This window comes from Dermacentor variabilis, chromosome 6 (assembly GCF_050947875.1).
Source record: "Dermacentor variabilis isolate Ectoservices chromosome 6, ASM5094787v1, whole genome shotgun sequence".
NCBI classification, from domain to species: Eukaryota; Metazoa; Arthropoda; class Arachnida; order Ixodida; family Ixodidae; genus Dermacentor; species Dermacentor variabilis.
This window is the reverse complement of record NC_134573.1, coordinates 89,111,437-89,129,972: the sequence shown is the minus strand read 5'-3', so window position 1 is coordinate 89,129,972 and position 18,536 is coordinate 89,111,437. Positions and strand designations below refer to the sequence as shown.

At 47.4% G+C, this 18,536-nt stretch overlaps 1 non-coding gene across 1 annotated transcript; it reads right to left on the bottom strand.

Moving 5' to 3' along the window:
* Positions 1-328: 328 nt before the first annotated feature.
* LOC142586498 (U2 spliceosomal RNA) lies at positions 329-525 on the bottom strand. The gene has a single exon (XR_012829247.1). It is a non-coding gene; the product is annotated as a U2 spliceosomal RNA (small nuclear RNA).
* Positions 526-18,536: the final 18,011 nt, after the last annotated feature.

Here is an 18,536-nt window from a genome sequence, read left to right as displayed (position 1 = left end):
CCTTCCACGAAAACGGCCGAAAAAGCTAATAAGAACAAGGCACTGTAAAATTAGTCTCTCCGCTCAAGTACATCTTCTCACGCATTGGCCACTAACGTAAATTTGGTATCCCATTCTACAAGAATTCTGCATTGCGCAACTCATTCCTTCCTAGAACATTTAAAGAATGAAGCCTGTGTCTTTATTGTTTGTGGGCTTAGCCAACCACAATCATCCCAACAGCGTACTCTTGTATCTTGCTGTACTTATTACAGCGACGCTGTATATGGCTAGGTTCTAGAAAAAATTTCGTGCGTCTGTCGAGCCGTGTAGATCGAGAATTTCGGCACATTCGTGGGCCGATACCGAAGATAGTGCAATACCAGGCCTAACAGCCGCGGAGGTGAAGCAGGCTTGGAGCACTCCGCCAAATTATAAAAATAAGTTTAATATATTTGGTACAATTACAACCCGTATCAGATATTAAGCTGATAAGAACGAATACTACACTTTGACTCACGTGGGCCGCCCTCCCGTGGTGGCGGTCTCGTAAGCGGGCTTCCCAGCAGAACTGCGAGGCGGAAAGAAATGCGAACCGTCCATGTGGTCCCGATCACACAAACTTGAAACGTCTCACCGGAACAACGGTCAGGTTTCAGAGATAGTTTGTGGAGAACCAATTTTGTGTGGCCTTTGCTGTGTGTGACCACTTGTGGTTTTCGAGTGACCTATCAACCATTACTGCACTGCGGGACGGCAACCAACAAATGATTGCCCTGACTACGCTGAAGCAGTGTGTGCGCTCGGAGTGCGATGAGGCGCGTGTCTGTTCCACGTGCCGGGATTCGTTAGTAGAAGTTGTAGGGCCGCGTTTTTCAACAATAGCCCCGGTATGCATAACCCCCGGTGCCTCGCCATCTTCCGAGTCTCAGCATCATGGAGGAGCGACTAGCCGAGCCTCGCCTTCTATTTATCTGCATGGAGCGTTTGACGAACAGCAACAGACAGTTCGCCATTAAGGGGCCCACACACACCTTCACTGGTCACCTACCTTCACATAGTGAAACGGCACTGAGTTTTTGTCCCAAGTATGCCTTGGATTCTTTCGTTTTTGTTCTATTTTGGTTTCTTTTACTTTTCGGGCCTATGGTATCTTCTGTCCGCATTTATTGCATATTCAAGAGTTTTTTTACTATTCGTATCTTTTTGTGCGTGTAATGATGTAGTATGTTTCCCCAACGATTCCTCTCTAAAGCTTTGGCACGTAGGGTTTAATAACAATGATTGATTTTATTACTGTGGGGCTTATGTGACATAAGGAACCTCGCAATGCAGACGTGTCAGTGGTGGCTCGCTCGCGAGTTAGCATGATTGCGGTGTCACACTGCAGAAGTCTTCATTATACAAGAGGCAAACAAGATATAAATACCTCTCTTCCGGCAACCTCGCGAAGTTGGCGGACGTCGACCTCAACTTCCGCTTCACTTCGACCCCATAGAGCGGTTGAAGTGAAGCTTATATCTCTGCTATAAACCTGTAAATAAAGGTCAAAATATTGACCACCTGCTGTGCCTTTGTCCACGATATGCCCCAGAACGACAAGAAGTTGCTAACGCTCTGCAAAAACTGGACAATCGGCCGCTTTCCGTGCAGGTGCTGCTGGAACCCTGCTCCCATCGCTCGTCGGCCCATAAAACGGTGAAGACGCTTTTGTGCTCCTTCAGGAGGACGGGCTTGGGTCAACGTCTGTGACTATTAGTGCAATAATTATTAGACCAAACGTGTCAGCGAACTCCCCGCTAATTTCTTTATTTCCTTCCCTCTTCTCTCTCCCTGCCATATTTCTTTTTCACCTTTCCCGTTCCCCGGTGTAGGGTAACCAAGCGGACGGTATTTTGGTTAACCTACCTGCCTTCTGCTTTTCTCTTTCCTTTCTTCCTTCCTGTAAAGGGAGATCAACCGCCTTGGTGTGATACATTATACGTGAGTTTGATGTTCGAAATCGTGTGCACAACCAGGGGTGGCTTGCACAAACATTTAATAATGAAAATAATAACGAATTTAAGAACGAATTCTTAAAAGTTTCGTACACAAATCCTAGTCCGCAATTAAACGCGCTCTTAAATTCTTTATTGTTTTCGTTAATTAATGTTCGTGCAAGCCACCCCTGGTTTAGTTGTGAGGTAGAAACTTTTCGCAGCCGCTCAGATTTCTCCCACCCTTGCTGTACTTACAAGCTTGCGGTATTCATATTATACATAATTAACATGCAATTTTTTACATAACCAGAAAGAAATCCCACGTAGGTGCACTTTTCCCTAGCTGGAAAATACCACGAGATCCTATATTTCTCAGCTGCATAAGGTCTCCGGCTCTTCAAGCGTTTCTATCAAGTTATATGTGTTTCGCTGTGGGTTGTGTTTAAGCCACCTTCGTCGGAGCCTAACGTTCATGTCGGCTTATGCATAAAACACGAATAACTGCTAGCTGCATTCCACCTTGTAAAGAAAACAAATAGACAGAAAGTGTAAGGCAATTTATTAATGTTTAATTAAAACCTAAAATTATATCGGAAAACCGAAAGAAAATGGATGAATATAGAACTTGCTGCACGTAGTAATCAAAACTATATCTTCCGCATTGCGCAACAGTTGCTTTACTAGTTAGGCTAGTCATATCGCCCCCCTCATTGATTAAACACGCTCCTCCGGCCAGCGACTCTAGTTATCCTCTGATTAGACCTTAACCTTTGTCTCTGTTGGTCATCTGAGAACTAATCCCTAAGCGGTCGCAAGTCTCACTCGAGCCTTCGCAAATTGCTCTCAAGCATGCAGGCGTTTAGATCACGAACATCACAGTGATTGCTTGGTGGACTATTCGGTAAAGCATCTTAAAGAGTTGACAGCGCACAAAGATGGCGACAGAGAGAACAGGACACACCACTAATCATAATAATAAACTAATCATAAAAATAATAACTTTTGAGAGTCTTCACCGTCTACGGTCGCATATCCTGCCCACTCAAGAACTTCTGTCAAACCCGGGAAATTGATTAAAAGGTTTTTTTCCCACGTTGTTCTGTGCCTCCGCCATTTGGTACAAAGCATGCGATCTGTGTGTGCGAGGTTTCATTTTTGAACTGTGCGATGTCTTCGGCCGTCGGACGCCGTTTTCGATTTGCCCGCAGGTTCCGCAGGTTTTTCCTCCAAGAACGTGAATACTTTCCTTAGAGCACATTTTACCCCAAAACATACGTTATAGAGAAATGAAGAAATGGTGTGTGTCAGTGTTGAAACTTGAGGACAAAGCTTAATGAAAAGCTAATAGATGCGCAACGAGAAGCTGTGACTGTATGCGACGTTAGGAGACAGAAACACTGCTGTATGAATTTCAGAGGACGAGTAAACTTTTCTTCTCAACATATTCTCCAGTATCAGGCTCTCATAAATTAGGGCGCTGACGATTGCAGTATTACCTATCTGGTGTAGAGTAATATAAAGGTGAAGAGTTGAGCATGTATATGACGCGAGCCGTGGAGCGCTAATCGGTGGCCTATGAGACTAGCAGAATGGCTGCCAAAACACAGTGGAAGATGCTAAACGATAAGGTAGGGCAATCATGTATTTGAAAATCTACACTCTACTGACGTCATACAACGTTATGGGAGATTACTAGGAGGTGCGTTCGTCTTGTGACAGACCCAAACGAAAGATTTTCACAACTTGAATAATTAATAATCAAGTATTATTCGTAATTAGTCGGCGTCATATGCGGCAGCTGCGGATGGTTTATGAGTAAGACAATTTTTGTTACGATAGGATAGGAATAAACTTTATTTGTCCAACGATTATTTATGTTGGTGCCCAGGGCTAGGCTGCCAGGGGTCCATCGCACGAGGAAAATCTTTCGAGAACCTCGGCAACGGCCCTGGCTCGCTGGACGGCCCACTCCTGGTCTTCGGGTGCATCGCTGAGGAGGGCGGCTTGCCATTTCTCAACGAGGCGCCCCGCTTCAGAGGGTCCTGCTGTTGTCTTCCCCCTTCCTCCTTGTCCTTCTTCCTCATGGCGTTGGGATTCCCAAAGCACATGGGCCATATCGGCCTATTCATGCTCGCACCACGGGCAGCCGGGCGACGGGTCCAGCGCGGGCCACAGGCGGCGCAGGTGGTAGGGGTTGGTGAGAGTGCCCGTCTGCAACCGTCTCAGGTCGACCGCCTGGGACCTGTCTATAGGCGGCCGTGGGGTTGTGGATAATTTCTTCGTTCTTTCCCATATTCGCCAAGCACCTCTCTGGACGTTGTCGGAAACTCCTTGACATCGCAGTCGGCGTCCGCGTGATCCCCAGCTCCGTCCGCCGCGATTTGTGTTGTGTTGGTAACGACAGCGGCGACGCCGGACGCGGTGGCGGCCGCCGTCACTCCTCCGCTGGAGTCCCGCACAACAACGGCAGCGGCTGCCCTCTGGGTGACCGCGTCGTGGCTGGTAAGCTTCCTTGCGATGATGTGGGCGCGTTCGTTGTGGTTGGGTGGAACGTCGGTGCGCCTTCGGCCATTAGCATTTTTGTTGTCATTATTGTCGCAGCTGTGGTTGTTGTTACTGCCAAGCTCCCCGACGTGCGCGGGGAACCACTTGAGGGGCTTGTTTGTAATCGTGCCGGATCCGAAGTCCCCGGCCCGGGCGTTGAGCATGCGCGCCACATCCGCGGACACCCAACCTTTGGTGTAGTTCCTAATCGGTGATTTGGAGTCACTGATGATCAGGTTATCCTCCGCACCTCCGTGGAATACCGCGAGGGCTACGGCCATCTATTCCGCTGGTTCGGCCGACGGCAGCCTCGCTGATGCCGTGACTCGGATCGTTCCCTTTGTATCTACGACTGCCATAAGGAGGCGGGCTACGCCGCCATCGGCCGGCCGTGTCGGTGTTGCCGCTGTTGCTGCTGCCGTTTTTGTCGTAGTAGTAGTAGTAGTGATAGTAGTGCTCGTAACTGCGGTTCGTCTCCCACATTCCCTTGTAGCGGCGGTTGCGGTCGACGTACCTCGTCGCCATCAGAGTCACCGACTGGCCGCGGGTACCTGGCTGCATCGACGTAGAGGACGCCTTCTCGTCTTCCATACTTCTCGAGGATTGCTACCGCCCTGCGTATACGTCTTTGCATGTCATGCAGCGGGTGCATATTCTTCGGCATGATTTCTGTCTGTGTGGCGTCCCTGACTTCCGGTAGCAGTGATCCCTTCAGTCCACGCGCTTCGTGATATCGAATCCCGAGCAAGTCTAGGATTCGTCTTCCCGTTACGGTGCTCGACAGCCTCTCCAGCTGCGCCATTCTCTGCGCCTCGGTGATCTCCTCGAGCGTGTTGTGTACGCCTAACTCGAGGAGGCTGTGGGTTGGCGTGTACTGGGGTACTCCCAGGGCGGTCTTGAACGCCCTGCGGATTGCCACTTTCAGCTTGTCGCTTTCGCTCCTATTCCAGTCGGAGTACGCGGCAACGTACGTTATGTGGCTCAGCGCGTACGCCTGTATCAGCCTCGTAACGTTGTGTTCCTTCATTATTTTCTTCTTGTTCCCGACCCACCGCACGAGGTGTGTGGCGGTGGCCACTTTCTTCTGCAGTCAGGCAACCAGCTCGCGGTTGGCACCGTTCTCTTGCAGCCACAAGCCGAGCACTCGCAACTTGGACCCCGTCGGTATTCGGGTGCCCTCCCTCGTTGTGACGCGGACGCCCAAACGACGGGCGTCTAGCACGCACTGCGGAAGGGGTCCTTCCTTGGGCGGCATGGGGAGCAGGATCTCCAACTTGTCGGGTGAGCAGACGAGTCCCGTGTCTTCGAGGTGCCGCTCCACCTCCCGGACGGCCCGCCGCAGTCGGTCTTGCATTTCGCCGACGCTCGTGTTCTCCGTGGTCCACACCGTCACGTCATCTGCGTATACCGTATGATTGATGCCCTCTATCGCGTCAAGACGCTCCGGCAGGCCGATCATGACGAGGTTGAAAAGCATACGGCAGAGTACGGAGCCCCGCGGCGTTCCCGAACCACCCATTCGGACCGTTCGTGGCGGGGCCCCGTCGATTTTGACTGTCGCCTCGCACCCATTCTGGAAGCTGCTGACATATCGGTGGAACCTCGCCCCGAGATCGAGTCAGCTGATCTTGCCCAGTATGGCCATGTGCTTCACAGTGTCGAAGGTGCTCTTGAGGTCTAGCCCGAGCAGGGCGCGCACGTGCGTGCTCGGAGCCTTCACGACCTGTTCCTTGATCTGCGGCATGGCGTCTTGCGTTGTAAGTCCCTTCCAGAAACCGGCGATGTGGGTGCTGAAGGTTGCAGCTCGGCCATCTCTGTACGGGTCGCCGTTCTGGTGCTTGCCGGGTCGAGAAGGTGCCTGAGAATCTTCCAGGTGCGTCTAGCGCTCATGTTCCCGTTCATCGTGTAGCACGGCTCCTGCCATTCTTGCTCGCACAGGCGGGCGCAATGCGTCTCGATCTCCCGGTTGATTTTGGTGATCTTCTTGCCTATCTTCCTGTTGAGTTTTCGCCTACTCTATCTCCGTTGCATAGATTTCTTGGCCGCAACGAGATGTGCCAGCCGGCTGTCCACTCTGGACGGTTGGGGAGGGCCGTCGTCCACGGCTCCGTGGGATCTGTCTGCCTCTTCTTTGGGTTGTTCTTGTCGCCAGTCCGTCCATTCGATCGCATCGGTGGCTTACTCCACGTCCGCGAGTAGTAATCTGCACCATTCGCTGATGTCTTCGCGTTAATTTTTTATAATGTGGGGCTGTTGAGGGAGCAAACTGCTAAGTTGGAGGAACCTCGAACACCTTGGCGTTTTTTTTCACCACTTTCCTCTTAGGACTGTATTGCCCTCGGCTGGCAATCGAGTCCTAAACAAGTTCGCAACGGCATAACGACAAAACCGCTACGCAACGTCGGAGTGTCGCACTCTTAGATACAGCACCCTGAAAGAGACTGATGCATGAGCGACCGTATTGATCGAGAGGATGTAGGGCTGCCTTTACTCGGTGTAGCAGTAAGAGAGCCCTAAATAAAGAGCGGCACAGGGGCAACAGGAGCCGCAAAATAGGCGACTTTAAACAAAGTGCATCTTTGAATGCGATTCAGCTTCATAATCCGTTAAAAGCGCCATAACGACTTTGATAAAGAAAGGAAACCAAGAAAGAAACACAAACCATTACCTCATTGTAATAAGCTGGGAGCCGTTATTAATGAACCAGTTCTCCGCGCTCAAGTGAGCGAAGCAAGCTCGCTCATGCAGTTTGCCGGCAATGGAGTTGCCTTCAAGAAAATAAACAACGCTACCAGGCTGGCTGAGGTAAATTATTGAGTTAGGAAAGTTTGTTAATGTAGACTGCTTCAAATACCAGGCACTGTTATGCGCGCTTTTCCTGTATAATACAGACGGCTTGCTTTGTTAGCTGCTGTGTTAGCACTTGTTTCCTTTTACTGATTCAACAAATTCATACGAGTTCATTACAAACATCAGTCAAAACTAATTCAATGCCTCAAGGTGCTTAACATTTGGAGTTTTTATATATTTATATGACGCGCACTACATGCTGATATGAGAACCCTAGCAAATCCAATACAATCTAAACTTGAAGCACTGCAAGGCATCCTAAAATATGCCAGTAAAAAGTGTCCTGTTTCGAATATTGTAGGAGGGGTCGACCAGCCCAGGCGAATGCGACTGAATGGAACATGAACTCAAGAAATGAGGAAGAAGTATCTTACAAAAGTTCAAATAGACCGGATGACCAAAGAGACACGAAGAAGAAGCTCTGCACCCATTAGTCCCCTAATGTAGACCCATTTCGAATCTAATTCTCAACGCCTTGTAAGAGTAGCTCCAGTACTTGAAATAAAGGTTTCATTCATCCTTCTATTTATCCACTGGCTGATCATATATGATCCTGCAACCCGAAGCCAGCTCAGAGATATACTGTTGAAGTCATTATTACGGACTGGTACGTTGCAAACGTGAGAAGCCCACTTATAGTTAGACGTCACAGATATTTCTTTGAAAGGAGCATCTCCACCTAAAGGGAGAAAATAACCTCTTCGTTATGTTTGCTGCCCTAATTACCGCTGTTTTTTCCCAAACACAGAGATGAAGACACCACACATTGCGGATTTGGCATTATGGCGTTGGAATTCTGCATTTTCATGGCATTCGAGGTACTGGAAACGCACTTCATGGGTGCTTCGTCGTCTCGTACGACGCAACGGCACATCAGGTTTTATGAAATTGCTCCACCTTGTGAAGAAAGTTAATGAAAAAAAAAAGAGTAAAGATCTGCCACGCACTTAGCAATGCTTCTGACTTCGTATCTGGGAAGAATATAATACATATTCGCCATTCGCTTTTTTTTCTTATTCTACAGTACATGGGAGATGTTGCCGCCTACTTCTTTTCACATAGATATTTAAATAAAAAGAAAAAGAAACGCCGCTCGCCCAACTTATAAAAAGCAGTTTGAAAGCGACGTGCATAATGGCACTCAGGAAGATATAAGCAATGTTCCTAAACTCAACAACAACAACTACAAAAAAAAATGACTCGCCATCCCGACCCTCGAAAGTGGATAGCCAGTGAAGCTGTTACAAAACCACTGAAATGCCGTCGATGGGGATATGAAATGTTTTAATGTGCTGCCTAGTCTTAGCGCGACACCGTTGTTGAGCATTAGGATTTTTCACTCTTCGACGCTCATCGTATTCACGTTGCTCTTGTGGAGTCTGCATCGCCTACCCATAGTGATCTTGCAATGAATTGAATGAGTTGCCAAGCAGGTCTCCCTTTTATATATGACGTTTGCAGACGCCACTCACTCACTCGTATGCTGCTGTTGCCTCTTTCCCACCGGAACAATGCAGCCGTAATCTTTACCCGGAAGCACAGCGGAGAGAAGGAACGTACCTCGCATTGTTCACAGGCGCTTTATCATCCATCAGGCTGTTCTAACGCTTGTGTTGTGTTTTTTTATTGAAGTAAATACTGATCTGGTGTGTTGTATGCCTGATTGCAAAGGAGATATGCACTTTTTTGTGCTCTTCTTTTTGCTGACGGACACGATAAATCACCGACAAACTCGAGACGACCAGCTTCGCTGTAAAACAAAAAAAAAATGCCGATCCCGAGCACAGTCGAAACAAGCGTTAGGCTAGCCATGTAGTACGTAGCTGGTTATCCAGCATCGTTCTAAGGTCTTCAATGGGTTACCACGCGGACCAGCGTTCTTGTGTGACCCACGCAATTGTTTTTGTAACGGAAGCCGGCGTGTGTCATCACAGGAGACACGAGGACGGCAACAAAAGCACAGCAGCAATTGCGTGATGAAAGTTGAGTTCTTACTTCAACTTAGACACCTGCTCGGTCACAAGCCAGTTGGTAAGTAGCTTGCCATCCAGCATTGTTCTAGATTCTCCAATGAGTTACCACGCGGATCAACGTTCTTGTGTGAAGCACGCAATTGTTTTTGTAACGGAAGCGGGTGTGTGCCGGCCGGAAGAAGGGATAGGAGGGCGACGACAAAAGTATAACGGCAATGGTGTGACGACAATTGAGTTCTTGCTTTAACCTAGAAAGCTGCTCCATCACAGGCCAGTTATTAAGTAGCTGGCCATCCAGCATTGTTCTGCATCCTTCAATGAGTTACCACGCGGATCAACGTGCTTGTCTGGAGCGCGCAATTGTTTTTGCAACGGAAGCTGGCGTGCGCCCTCAGAAGCGTCACGAGGGCGACGACAAAAGTATAACGGCAATGGCGTGATGACAGTTGAGTTCTTCCTTCAACATAGACACCTGCTCCGTCACATGCCAGTTAGCAAGTGGCTGGCTATCCAACATTGTTCTAGATTCTTGAATGAGTTACCCCGCGGATCAACCTTCTTGTGTGAAGCACGCAATTGTTTTTATAACGTTAGCTGGTGTGTACCGGCAGAAGCGACACCAGGATGACGACAAAAGTATAACGGCAATTGCATGACGACGGTTTAGTTCTTACTTCAATCTAGTAAGCTGCTCCGTCACAAGCTGGGCCGAAAGCGGTACATAGTCGCACAGCTTCAACGTAATGTTACGCGGTACGCACATGCGAATGGGGGGGGGGGGGGAGGTCGTTCTAGAAAGCGGTGCAGTCTTCTCGAAGCATTAGCTATCGCGATAGAAGAAAGTGACTGGCGCACCATGCCACACGGGAAATACTGCGTTAAGTCTGCGACCAAGTGGGAACCGGCACGCTTGTGCGCGTGCTGTCGCTCGTGCCACTTGCCGTGAAGCACGCCCTAGTCATTTCAGAGAGCTATAGTTGTCGTTGACACAAAAGCACCGCGCTGTCGGGGATTAGCATGTTTTTAAGGCGAAAGCATTTCTAGGCTCATGGTGAACTTTGTGCCAGCAGACCTGATCGCCGGAGTGTCCACCGAAGCGTCATCACGTCATATGAAGACCGATTAAATACAGATTAAAGAATGAAAACTGATTGATAGTGACAATTAAGCGAATGATAACTTTATAATAGAGATGGGTAGAAGTCACTTATGACTAGTAGTGACTACTGATGACTTATAATGACTATTAATGATTAGAAAATGACCAATATGGCTAACGACGGCTTGTAATAAGCACAATTGATGACAAATGACTAAACATTTTTGCTAGTGAACAGTTATGACTAATAATGACTGAAATGACTTGTAATGACGAGTAATGACTATGAAATGACCACTATGTCTAACGTCAACTTGTAACTGACTACAATCCATTAGAAATGACTAAAAATGCTTAGTAATGACCAGTAATGACTAATAATGACTGAAATGACTTGTAATGACTACTAATGAATAGGAAATGGCCAATATATCTAACGATGAATTCTAACGAATACAATTGATGAGAAATGACTAAAGATGCTTAGTAATGACCAGTAATCATTATTAATTACTGAAATGACTTGTAATGACTAGTAATGACTATGATATGACGAACATGCCTAACGACGGCTGGTAATGACCCCATTTATTTACAGATGACTAAAAATGAAAGAACATAAAGAGAAAAAGCAAAGAGAAAGAGGCGAATGATAAGAGGAGGAAGAGTAGGCTTTCGCCGCTCACCTCTTTAGAGAGATCTTAAGGGACCCTGTAATTTGTTCTTACAGCGAAGCTGTTACCTCTACCATCCAAGGAAATTTTCGTGTCGTTGGCGTGGTAAGAAAAAATTCTCCATGTGTGGGCCGATCCCGCAGATAGTGCAATACCTGCCCGACACGCGGTGGAGGTGAAGTAGCCGTTAAGCACTCCATAATATGTTTCATCATCCACACTTGCGTAGCAAATTAATCCCACCCACACGTCACCTATCATCGCGATTAGATCATGCCTACAAGATCAGTGTCCCATTTTGCAGAACTAACGCTTTCTTTCAGTCATTTACCTCGTACAGCAGCAGAGTGGAATCACCTTCGCGTACCGACAGCAACCATCAAAGATTACCAGCTTTTCAAGAACGCCTTAGCTAATATTGTATGAGTAGACACACCTGTTAACTTTTTATTGCAATACTCCTATTCCTTGTATCACATTTCCTATTTTTTCTTGCTTTGTATGCCTGTAACCACTCCCCTCTCCAATGGCCCTGAGGGTACATGAAATAAATAAATACGTAGGCCAACCCCGAATATAGTGCAACACCGGCCTGCGCGGCGGAGGTGAAGCAGGCGTTAAACACTGCACATATGTGTGCTGAGCCCGAAGATAGTGCAATGCCGATCCGACCCGGGACGGAGGTGCAGTTCACCATTACGGGGCCCTGATACACAGCTTCGATGGTCATCCTTTACATAGTGGAAGGGCATTTTTTCTTTATTGCCGGTCTTGACTTTTTATACTTTTGAATATTCACCACGTGTCAAACGCTAATGAACGAAGTGCATCAGATGAATGAGATTATGCACATTAGGTGGCGCCCGCCCCACTGACTTGACGTTGTCAATTGAACTTCGTCTAGTATATCTAGAACTTCAACCCCGTTTAGCTACCCAGGAAAACGTTCTTGTTATTTTTGTATCTCACTCAACCGCAGCATACATTTCCGAATATAAGCGCTGATTCAGCATCCTGGTCTCACTGAGGGCAGGCTATTCTGGAGTGCTCTATGCAGTGGAGGCCCGTAAGCACAAACAGTTCATAAGAAAGAAAGAAAGAGAAGCGATTGCGGTCGCCCAGTTTGGGCATAAGCCTGCTGTGCACAGTGTGAGAGTGTCGGTGCCACCGCCGGAAACTTCAATTTTCTTTTTATCGAAGAGCCCCGAAAGGAGGCGAGACGGAAGCTTACCTACGTACTTACGTGCTTACGTACCACAAAGTGTCTGAGACAAGCCAAACAATGCCTCCTATTCAACATACAAATAAAATAAACACAGACCTTTGCGATGTTCGCGAATCTAAAATCAATTTATAGGAAAGGTTTTAGCAGAGTTGCTTGGTTTTTTTTTCGCTAGTGACCGTTTGCTGCAAACAACCTTGTCTGGCAATCACTCTCTTCTTTTTTGATACAACTTTCTAGTTTCACCGCGCTACATCTTCTTGTTCTGGAGATTAGCTGGAATATTTCGGTAACCTTGAACTTTCGACTTTTTATACCAGCGTTTGCTAGTAGAAATAAGAGCCTCAAGTTTAAAGAAATTAACAACATACCAGTAACGCATAGCGCAAACCGCTAAAACAGATAAAATACTAGCGGAAACAACCGCTGCGTCTATAATGTACTTCACGAAAGGCAAGGCAAGGATCCGATAATAATTTTGCTTTCTATTTCTGTATTCTTTTCTTTCGACAGATACGTTTTCTCCATCATCAATGGGCTTTGGGTTCTTTGGGCTGCCTTAATATAGCCGCTGGCGCGAGTCACCAGAGCGGTCGCAAGAGGTAATCGATTATGACGGAAGTCCTGTCGCAGCCACCTGCGAGCAGCAACCGCCTTCCGTCTTTCAGCACTCGCCTTTTCCCTCACTGACCATCGCAATGCCACTGAGGCAGTGCAGCACGCGAGGATGCAATAGAGTTCCGCATGCGTTACCGCTCAGTTCTACGGCTTCGGCCTGTTTGACCGCCGATTTCCGCAGCATAAGGAAGGCGAGCAGCGGAAGCCTTGCCTGCTTGATTTCTGAAACGTGACCCTCGGCGCTGTCGTTGATAGCGCGGACGTGACAGCAAGCAATCGCGACGGTACGCCTCGATCGGATGGCAGGGAAGTCCATATATGTGGTGGACGTGGGCGCGGATAACTCGACGTTAGGAGAACGAACTGTGGTTTGCTTGTTTAGTGTACACGCGTGCGTTGAATATGCGTTTCGGTGTGCACGCGCGTGTATGCGGGTGCTTCAGCTCGCCAGGGCCCATAATCTTATACGTCAGGTATGCGCGTGGTCGGCAACAAACGCACACTGCATTTGGCCACGCACGAGAGAAGTGCCTGAAAGCTCCTGCGCTTTGCCGAAACCTGCTGAATAAACTTATAATAAAGTTCGATCGGAACGGAAGAGCGCGCGCAAGTTTTCTAAGATGCATTGCCATATCTAGTTATTACAGTTCCATATCGGGCTGGCTGAAGCGGTTTTGGTTGGAGGCAGCCGGGTTGATTGCCCGCGTGTGGCAGACATCTTCGAGGTACCCATGACTTGCAATCGTATCGCATTTGAGCGCACCAACAAAGCAAAGTAGAAGGAGGGCCTCGGTGCAGCCGGATTGATTTCATCGATGCGGAGCCATTCGTCCTTGTGCCGTTAGATGTCAATTTCTGTGCGCTTTGTTGACCCTCTTTTGACTTGGGAAAGGAGTTTGTTTTTCACTATATTTGTAGAGGAGTAGGGGTGGTTGTAGTTAGACCTATAGCTTCCTTTTCACGTGAACACTATAACTTCCTGTTCTCCGTTGTACTCAACTGCGCATGTTGTCATGTTGTAGTTTTCTCTTTATTGAGGCAAGACAAACTGAGAGCTTTTGCTCAATCTACACTTAAGGACCGAATACGTATTTTTATTGGTATGTGCTCTTCAAGCGTTTGAGGCATACAGCGAAATGGAAATATTGAGCGTGGGTGGGATAATAGCGAGGTAACTGATGTGTACGAAGCCGGTAAGGATAAGAAATTGTGTACCTACATTTTGCTAAACTATATCAATAATGTCATTATGTGCTATATTTGCGTAACGGTAAGAGACGCGGTAAACTAGAAAGGGGGGAAAAGGAACACAGACGCTATTAAGAGAGTTCATTTGGAACATTTATAGAAGAAGCAAGTAAAGGGAACATGGTTTAAAGTATATTAGCTATATAATGGAAGCAAAAATAATGAAAATAATCCTACGGGAAAAAAGGCCGCTAGTTTTCTGGGGCTCAATCACAGGGATGTGGAACGTGCACGGTGACGTTGCGTTTCTCCGCTGCACTTAATTCTTACCAGCGTAGGACGGACAAATCTAAGGTACTGCTGTTAACCACCTCGTTCGCCAAGTTCCTGCCGCATATCGTCTTGACTCCGGAGCGTTCACCCACTTCACCCCTCGTGTGGCTTTGTGTGCGAGAAAATCAGCAACAGATGTTCTTCTTGGAAAGCTGCTATCCCGAAGCCCACTCAATGGTCGTTAGCCGGTCATGGCTAGCCGTTAATGCTCCTTATGCACGTGGGATCCGGATTGTGCACTGTGTGCAAGCCTGGTTCCAGATCCTTTTGTAGAAGTGTGTGGACAACAAATACCTCTAAACAAAGAGCACACATTTCTAATTGTTATACATGACTCCAGGCTTACTTTCACTCCACACATAAAATATATTAAAGATATATGTCTAAAAACAATGAACCTATTGAAGATTCTGTCCCACAAAACATGAGGTAGCGACAGGAAGTGTTTAGTGAATCTTTACAAGAGCCTAATTAATTCCCGATTGGACTATGGTGCCACGGTATATCCCTCTGCCGCCCCAAGCACCCTAAAGATGCTAGGTCCCGTCTACCATCTAGGTATCCGCCTGGCCCCTGGCGCATTTAGAACAAGACCTGTCGAAAGTCTATTCGTATAATCAGATTAGTGGTTAGTCCCATTTGCAGAGAATATACATCCGCTTCACCTATTTTCTCAAAGTGCACTTTAATCAGGAACATCCGTGTTCTACAACCGTTAACAACTTGACGCGTGCAACACTTTTTTGTAAGGGACCCTTTATGAGACTAACTTTCTCAGTGCGTGCAAGAGAACGTAGAGAAAAAATGAATGCCCCACTTCTCTAACACCGCCAATGGCTCCAGCAAAGTTCTTACCATCCTGGGAGTGGCAGGTGATAAAATGTGATGTATCCTTTGTAGAGGTTACAAAGCACGTTCCTGAGCTTGAAATCTCAATGCATTTCAATGAACTTCAATTGAAGTAGTCTTCCTCCGAATTCTACACCGACGCGTCAAAGTTACATGCTGGCGTATCTCACGCTGCTGTTGGTCCCTCTTTTTCCAAATCTGACGTGTTCATCCACCTAGCAAGTGCCTTTACGGCAGAAGCCTATTCTGTACTGTCTGCCGTAAAGCACATAAAGAAATGAAAACTTGAAAGAGCAATAATATGAACAGACTTGTTAATCCTTGTAAAAGTTTTAATGTCTTTACAAAAGCATAGAAATCCTGTTTTCATTGAGCTTTAGTCCTTCTTGTACAACATTTACTTATCTCATAGATATATGTAGTAATATGCTGGGTTCCTGGCCATAGATGAATCGAGGGTAACGTGCATGCCAACGGAATAGCCAAATGAATAGTATCGCCAGCTATTAAGTGTTCTGCTGCTGCGAAGCCGCTGGCAATGCTTGTAGGATCCTGGAACGAGCAACAAAGCTTCACGTGATTAAGCCGATGTTAGGTTTCTAGCCCTCAGGTACGAAAAGACGAAGAACAGATGTCCTAGTGTGTCGTCTCAGAATAGGACACACGTATGGCACTCACGACTTTCTGTTGACTGGTAACGAGCATCCAACCTGTCGTAGATCTGGTGATGGGCTGACCATGCTCCATGTCTTTCTGGAGTGTCGGGAAGCAGAAAGAGACAGGAACAAACATTTCCTCTCGCATACTGCCATCGTGTCCCTCTTCATCCGGCTATGTTTCTTGCTAGAGAATCGCTTTTTAAGACCAAATCAGACCTCGCTTTCTTGACTGATGTTGTCCTACGTGTTATATGCTCCTATAGGGGTGGGCAGCGCAACCCGTACGAAAGGCAAAAGGAAGTACACGATGCGAGCGCAGACTCTTTCGTCCGGGTGGCGCTGCCCACCCCTAGGAACATGTTAAATCACCAACTCGCCCAGCTTGCCGTGTTAAGTCATGTTATAAGCCCAATTAATTCCTAGCGCATTCACCTTCCAGAGGATGCCGCTGTGATAGTTGTTTTGCATAGCACACGCCTCCAGGTCCTTGTGTTTCAAGGGCCCTGGTGAAGCAGTAGTGTTCTAGCCAATTTTTTCATCTAACATATTTTGTATATTGTATCATTTTTTGCATTGCATTCTAATGCTCATAGCATACGTCATTAGTCATTGCCATACAATCATACTGCAAACAGACGTTACGCAATTTACAGCGACTATTTTAGGCCCCTTTACAGCCACGTCACAACTTCATAGAACTCATCACTCCATTGCGAGCTCAATAACACTGACATGGCCCTCTTTGGCCATACCTGGCCCTTGCGCCACTAAACAACACACATTCATACATTCACAGCGTGAAACTTACGGAAATACATATATCACTTGAATATCCTCTGGGAGCTTATTCCCATAAGAAGGAACAGCCGTCACCACCGCACCAAATATGCATCAAAAACTGTTGCTGCTTAAACCCATATTTTACCACTGCTGGTGCTTCTAGCACGAACAAAATAATGATCAACCTTCCTAAGAAACACCAGTCTTAGATAATACATTTCTATGAATTTCTAAATTGCATATTGTGTTTTGTGTAGTCCATGTTGTGTCTACGTTTCAACTCTGGGTACACTTCAATTGCTCATCATTCCAACTGTTGATCTGCTGTAGAACGCTCTAAAAAGTTCTTTTCTCTTCCTCTCTATATTAATGAGTAAAAATTATTTTAGGTAAATTTTCTTTTTCAAGTATTGGGTGTGACCTGAGAGAATTATGTTCCATGTTATATGTAATTTACTTCCAAGCACATTTATCTCGTGCTCGCAATCTGCTATAATAAAAAAGCATTTTCGAAATGGTGATTAGCATTTTTGGGGAACTTCACCCCGTTAGCGGTACGTTTGTCTAAGAATAATTGCTTTCCCGCCAACTTGACTCACTAGGTAGACCACGTTCGAACCGATACAGCATCGCGCTTCTATGCTGAAGGAATTGGGTTGGGAAGCAACCGTAGGACCGATTCAGGTCACGGGGTATTCCTCAACACGGGATATGTGCCACTCTTCAGTGAACCTCTTTTACGGCAGTCACGCCTGCGTTCAGAGCCCTACACCTTGAGAAGTGGCTTGACCCAACCTGTGGAACTTGAGACACGGGTGAGCCACCCGCACTCTACCAGCTGCTAGGGACATATTCTCGCCTAACTTCACTGCGAAGAATCTGCCTTGCTGGCACCTCGCAGGTAAAAGTACTATGGTTGCCTTTTAATAGATGTGCTTTCTTTTTCAAACAATATACGTCTTTCTCACTGTCTCTCACGGCAACTTGGTTCACTGGGCGTGTGAGATTGGGTGTGTGCCGCTCTATCATAAAGCACTTTCACTCAACTTCAGCGACTGGGTGCAGGCTGGGGGGAAGACGACGAAGTCGAAGATTGCGGACGTGCTTCGCATGGGCTCCCGCTTTGAGACCGTTTTTCGGTGGAACTCCCTGTGCTGTGGACTTGCTTTTTGTGGGATTGTCCACAGGAAGTTGCCCTCTCCCTGCGGACACCTAATTTCGGCAAGTTTGCCCCCTTTTTAGGGGTTTTTCCACGCTTTTCGTGCTCAACCACCGCGCGGCAAAGTTAGGCCTCATCATTAGGCCGAGCCGCCGCCGACGGCACCGGGCTCCGGGACGGTGACTTGTGGTTGTGGGCCTCTGTGAGGCTGAAGACAATGGAGTACTCCGTTGAGGGAGAGACTATAACGCCCGAAGAGTTCGAGGCGGGAGAATGGGCCTGGGTTTTGCGGGCTCAAGATAGATTCAAGAAATCTGTATACGGGAACAATCCCGAGAGTAGGCCTAGCGAGAAGCAGGCGGGCAGCGACGGGCGCCAGACGCACGGAGCAGAACAAGTCAAGCGCGGGAAAGCGCCGGTGTGGAAGAAACGGGGACCGTTTCTGAAGATGCCAGCCAAGGACTTCAAGGTTGTGTGCCGACCCAAGAATTGGGACTTGAGTATGGTGACGTCGAGGGAACTCGGATATGCCTTGAGAGCGGCAGCGGAGCTGACGAATGCGACTGCGGCGGAGGAAGACCTGGTGCGGGTCAACGAGACAAATAACACGATGACGGTGAGCACGCCGTG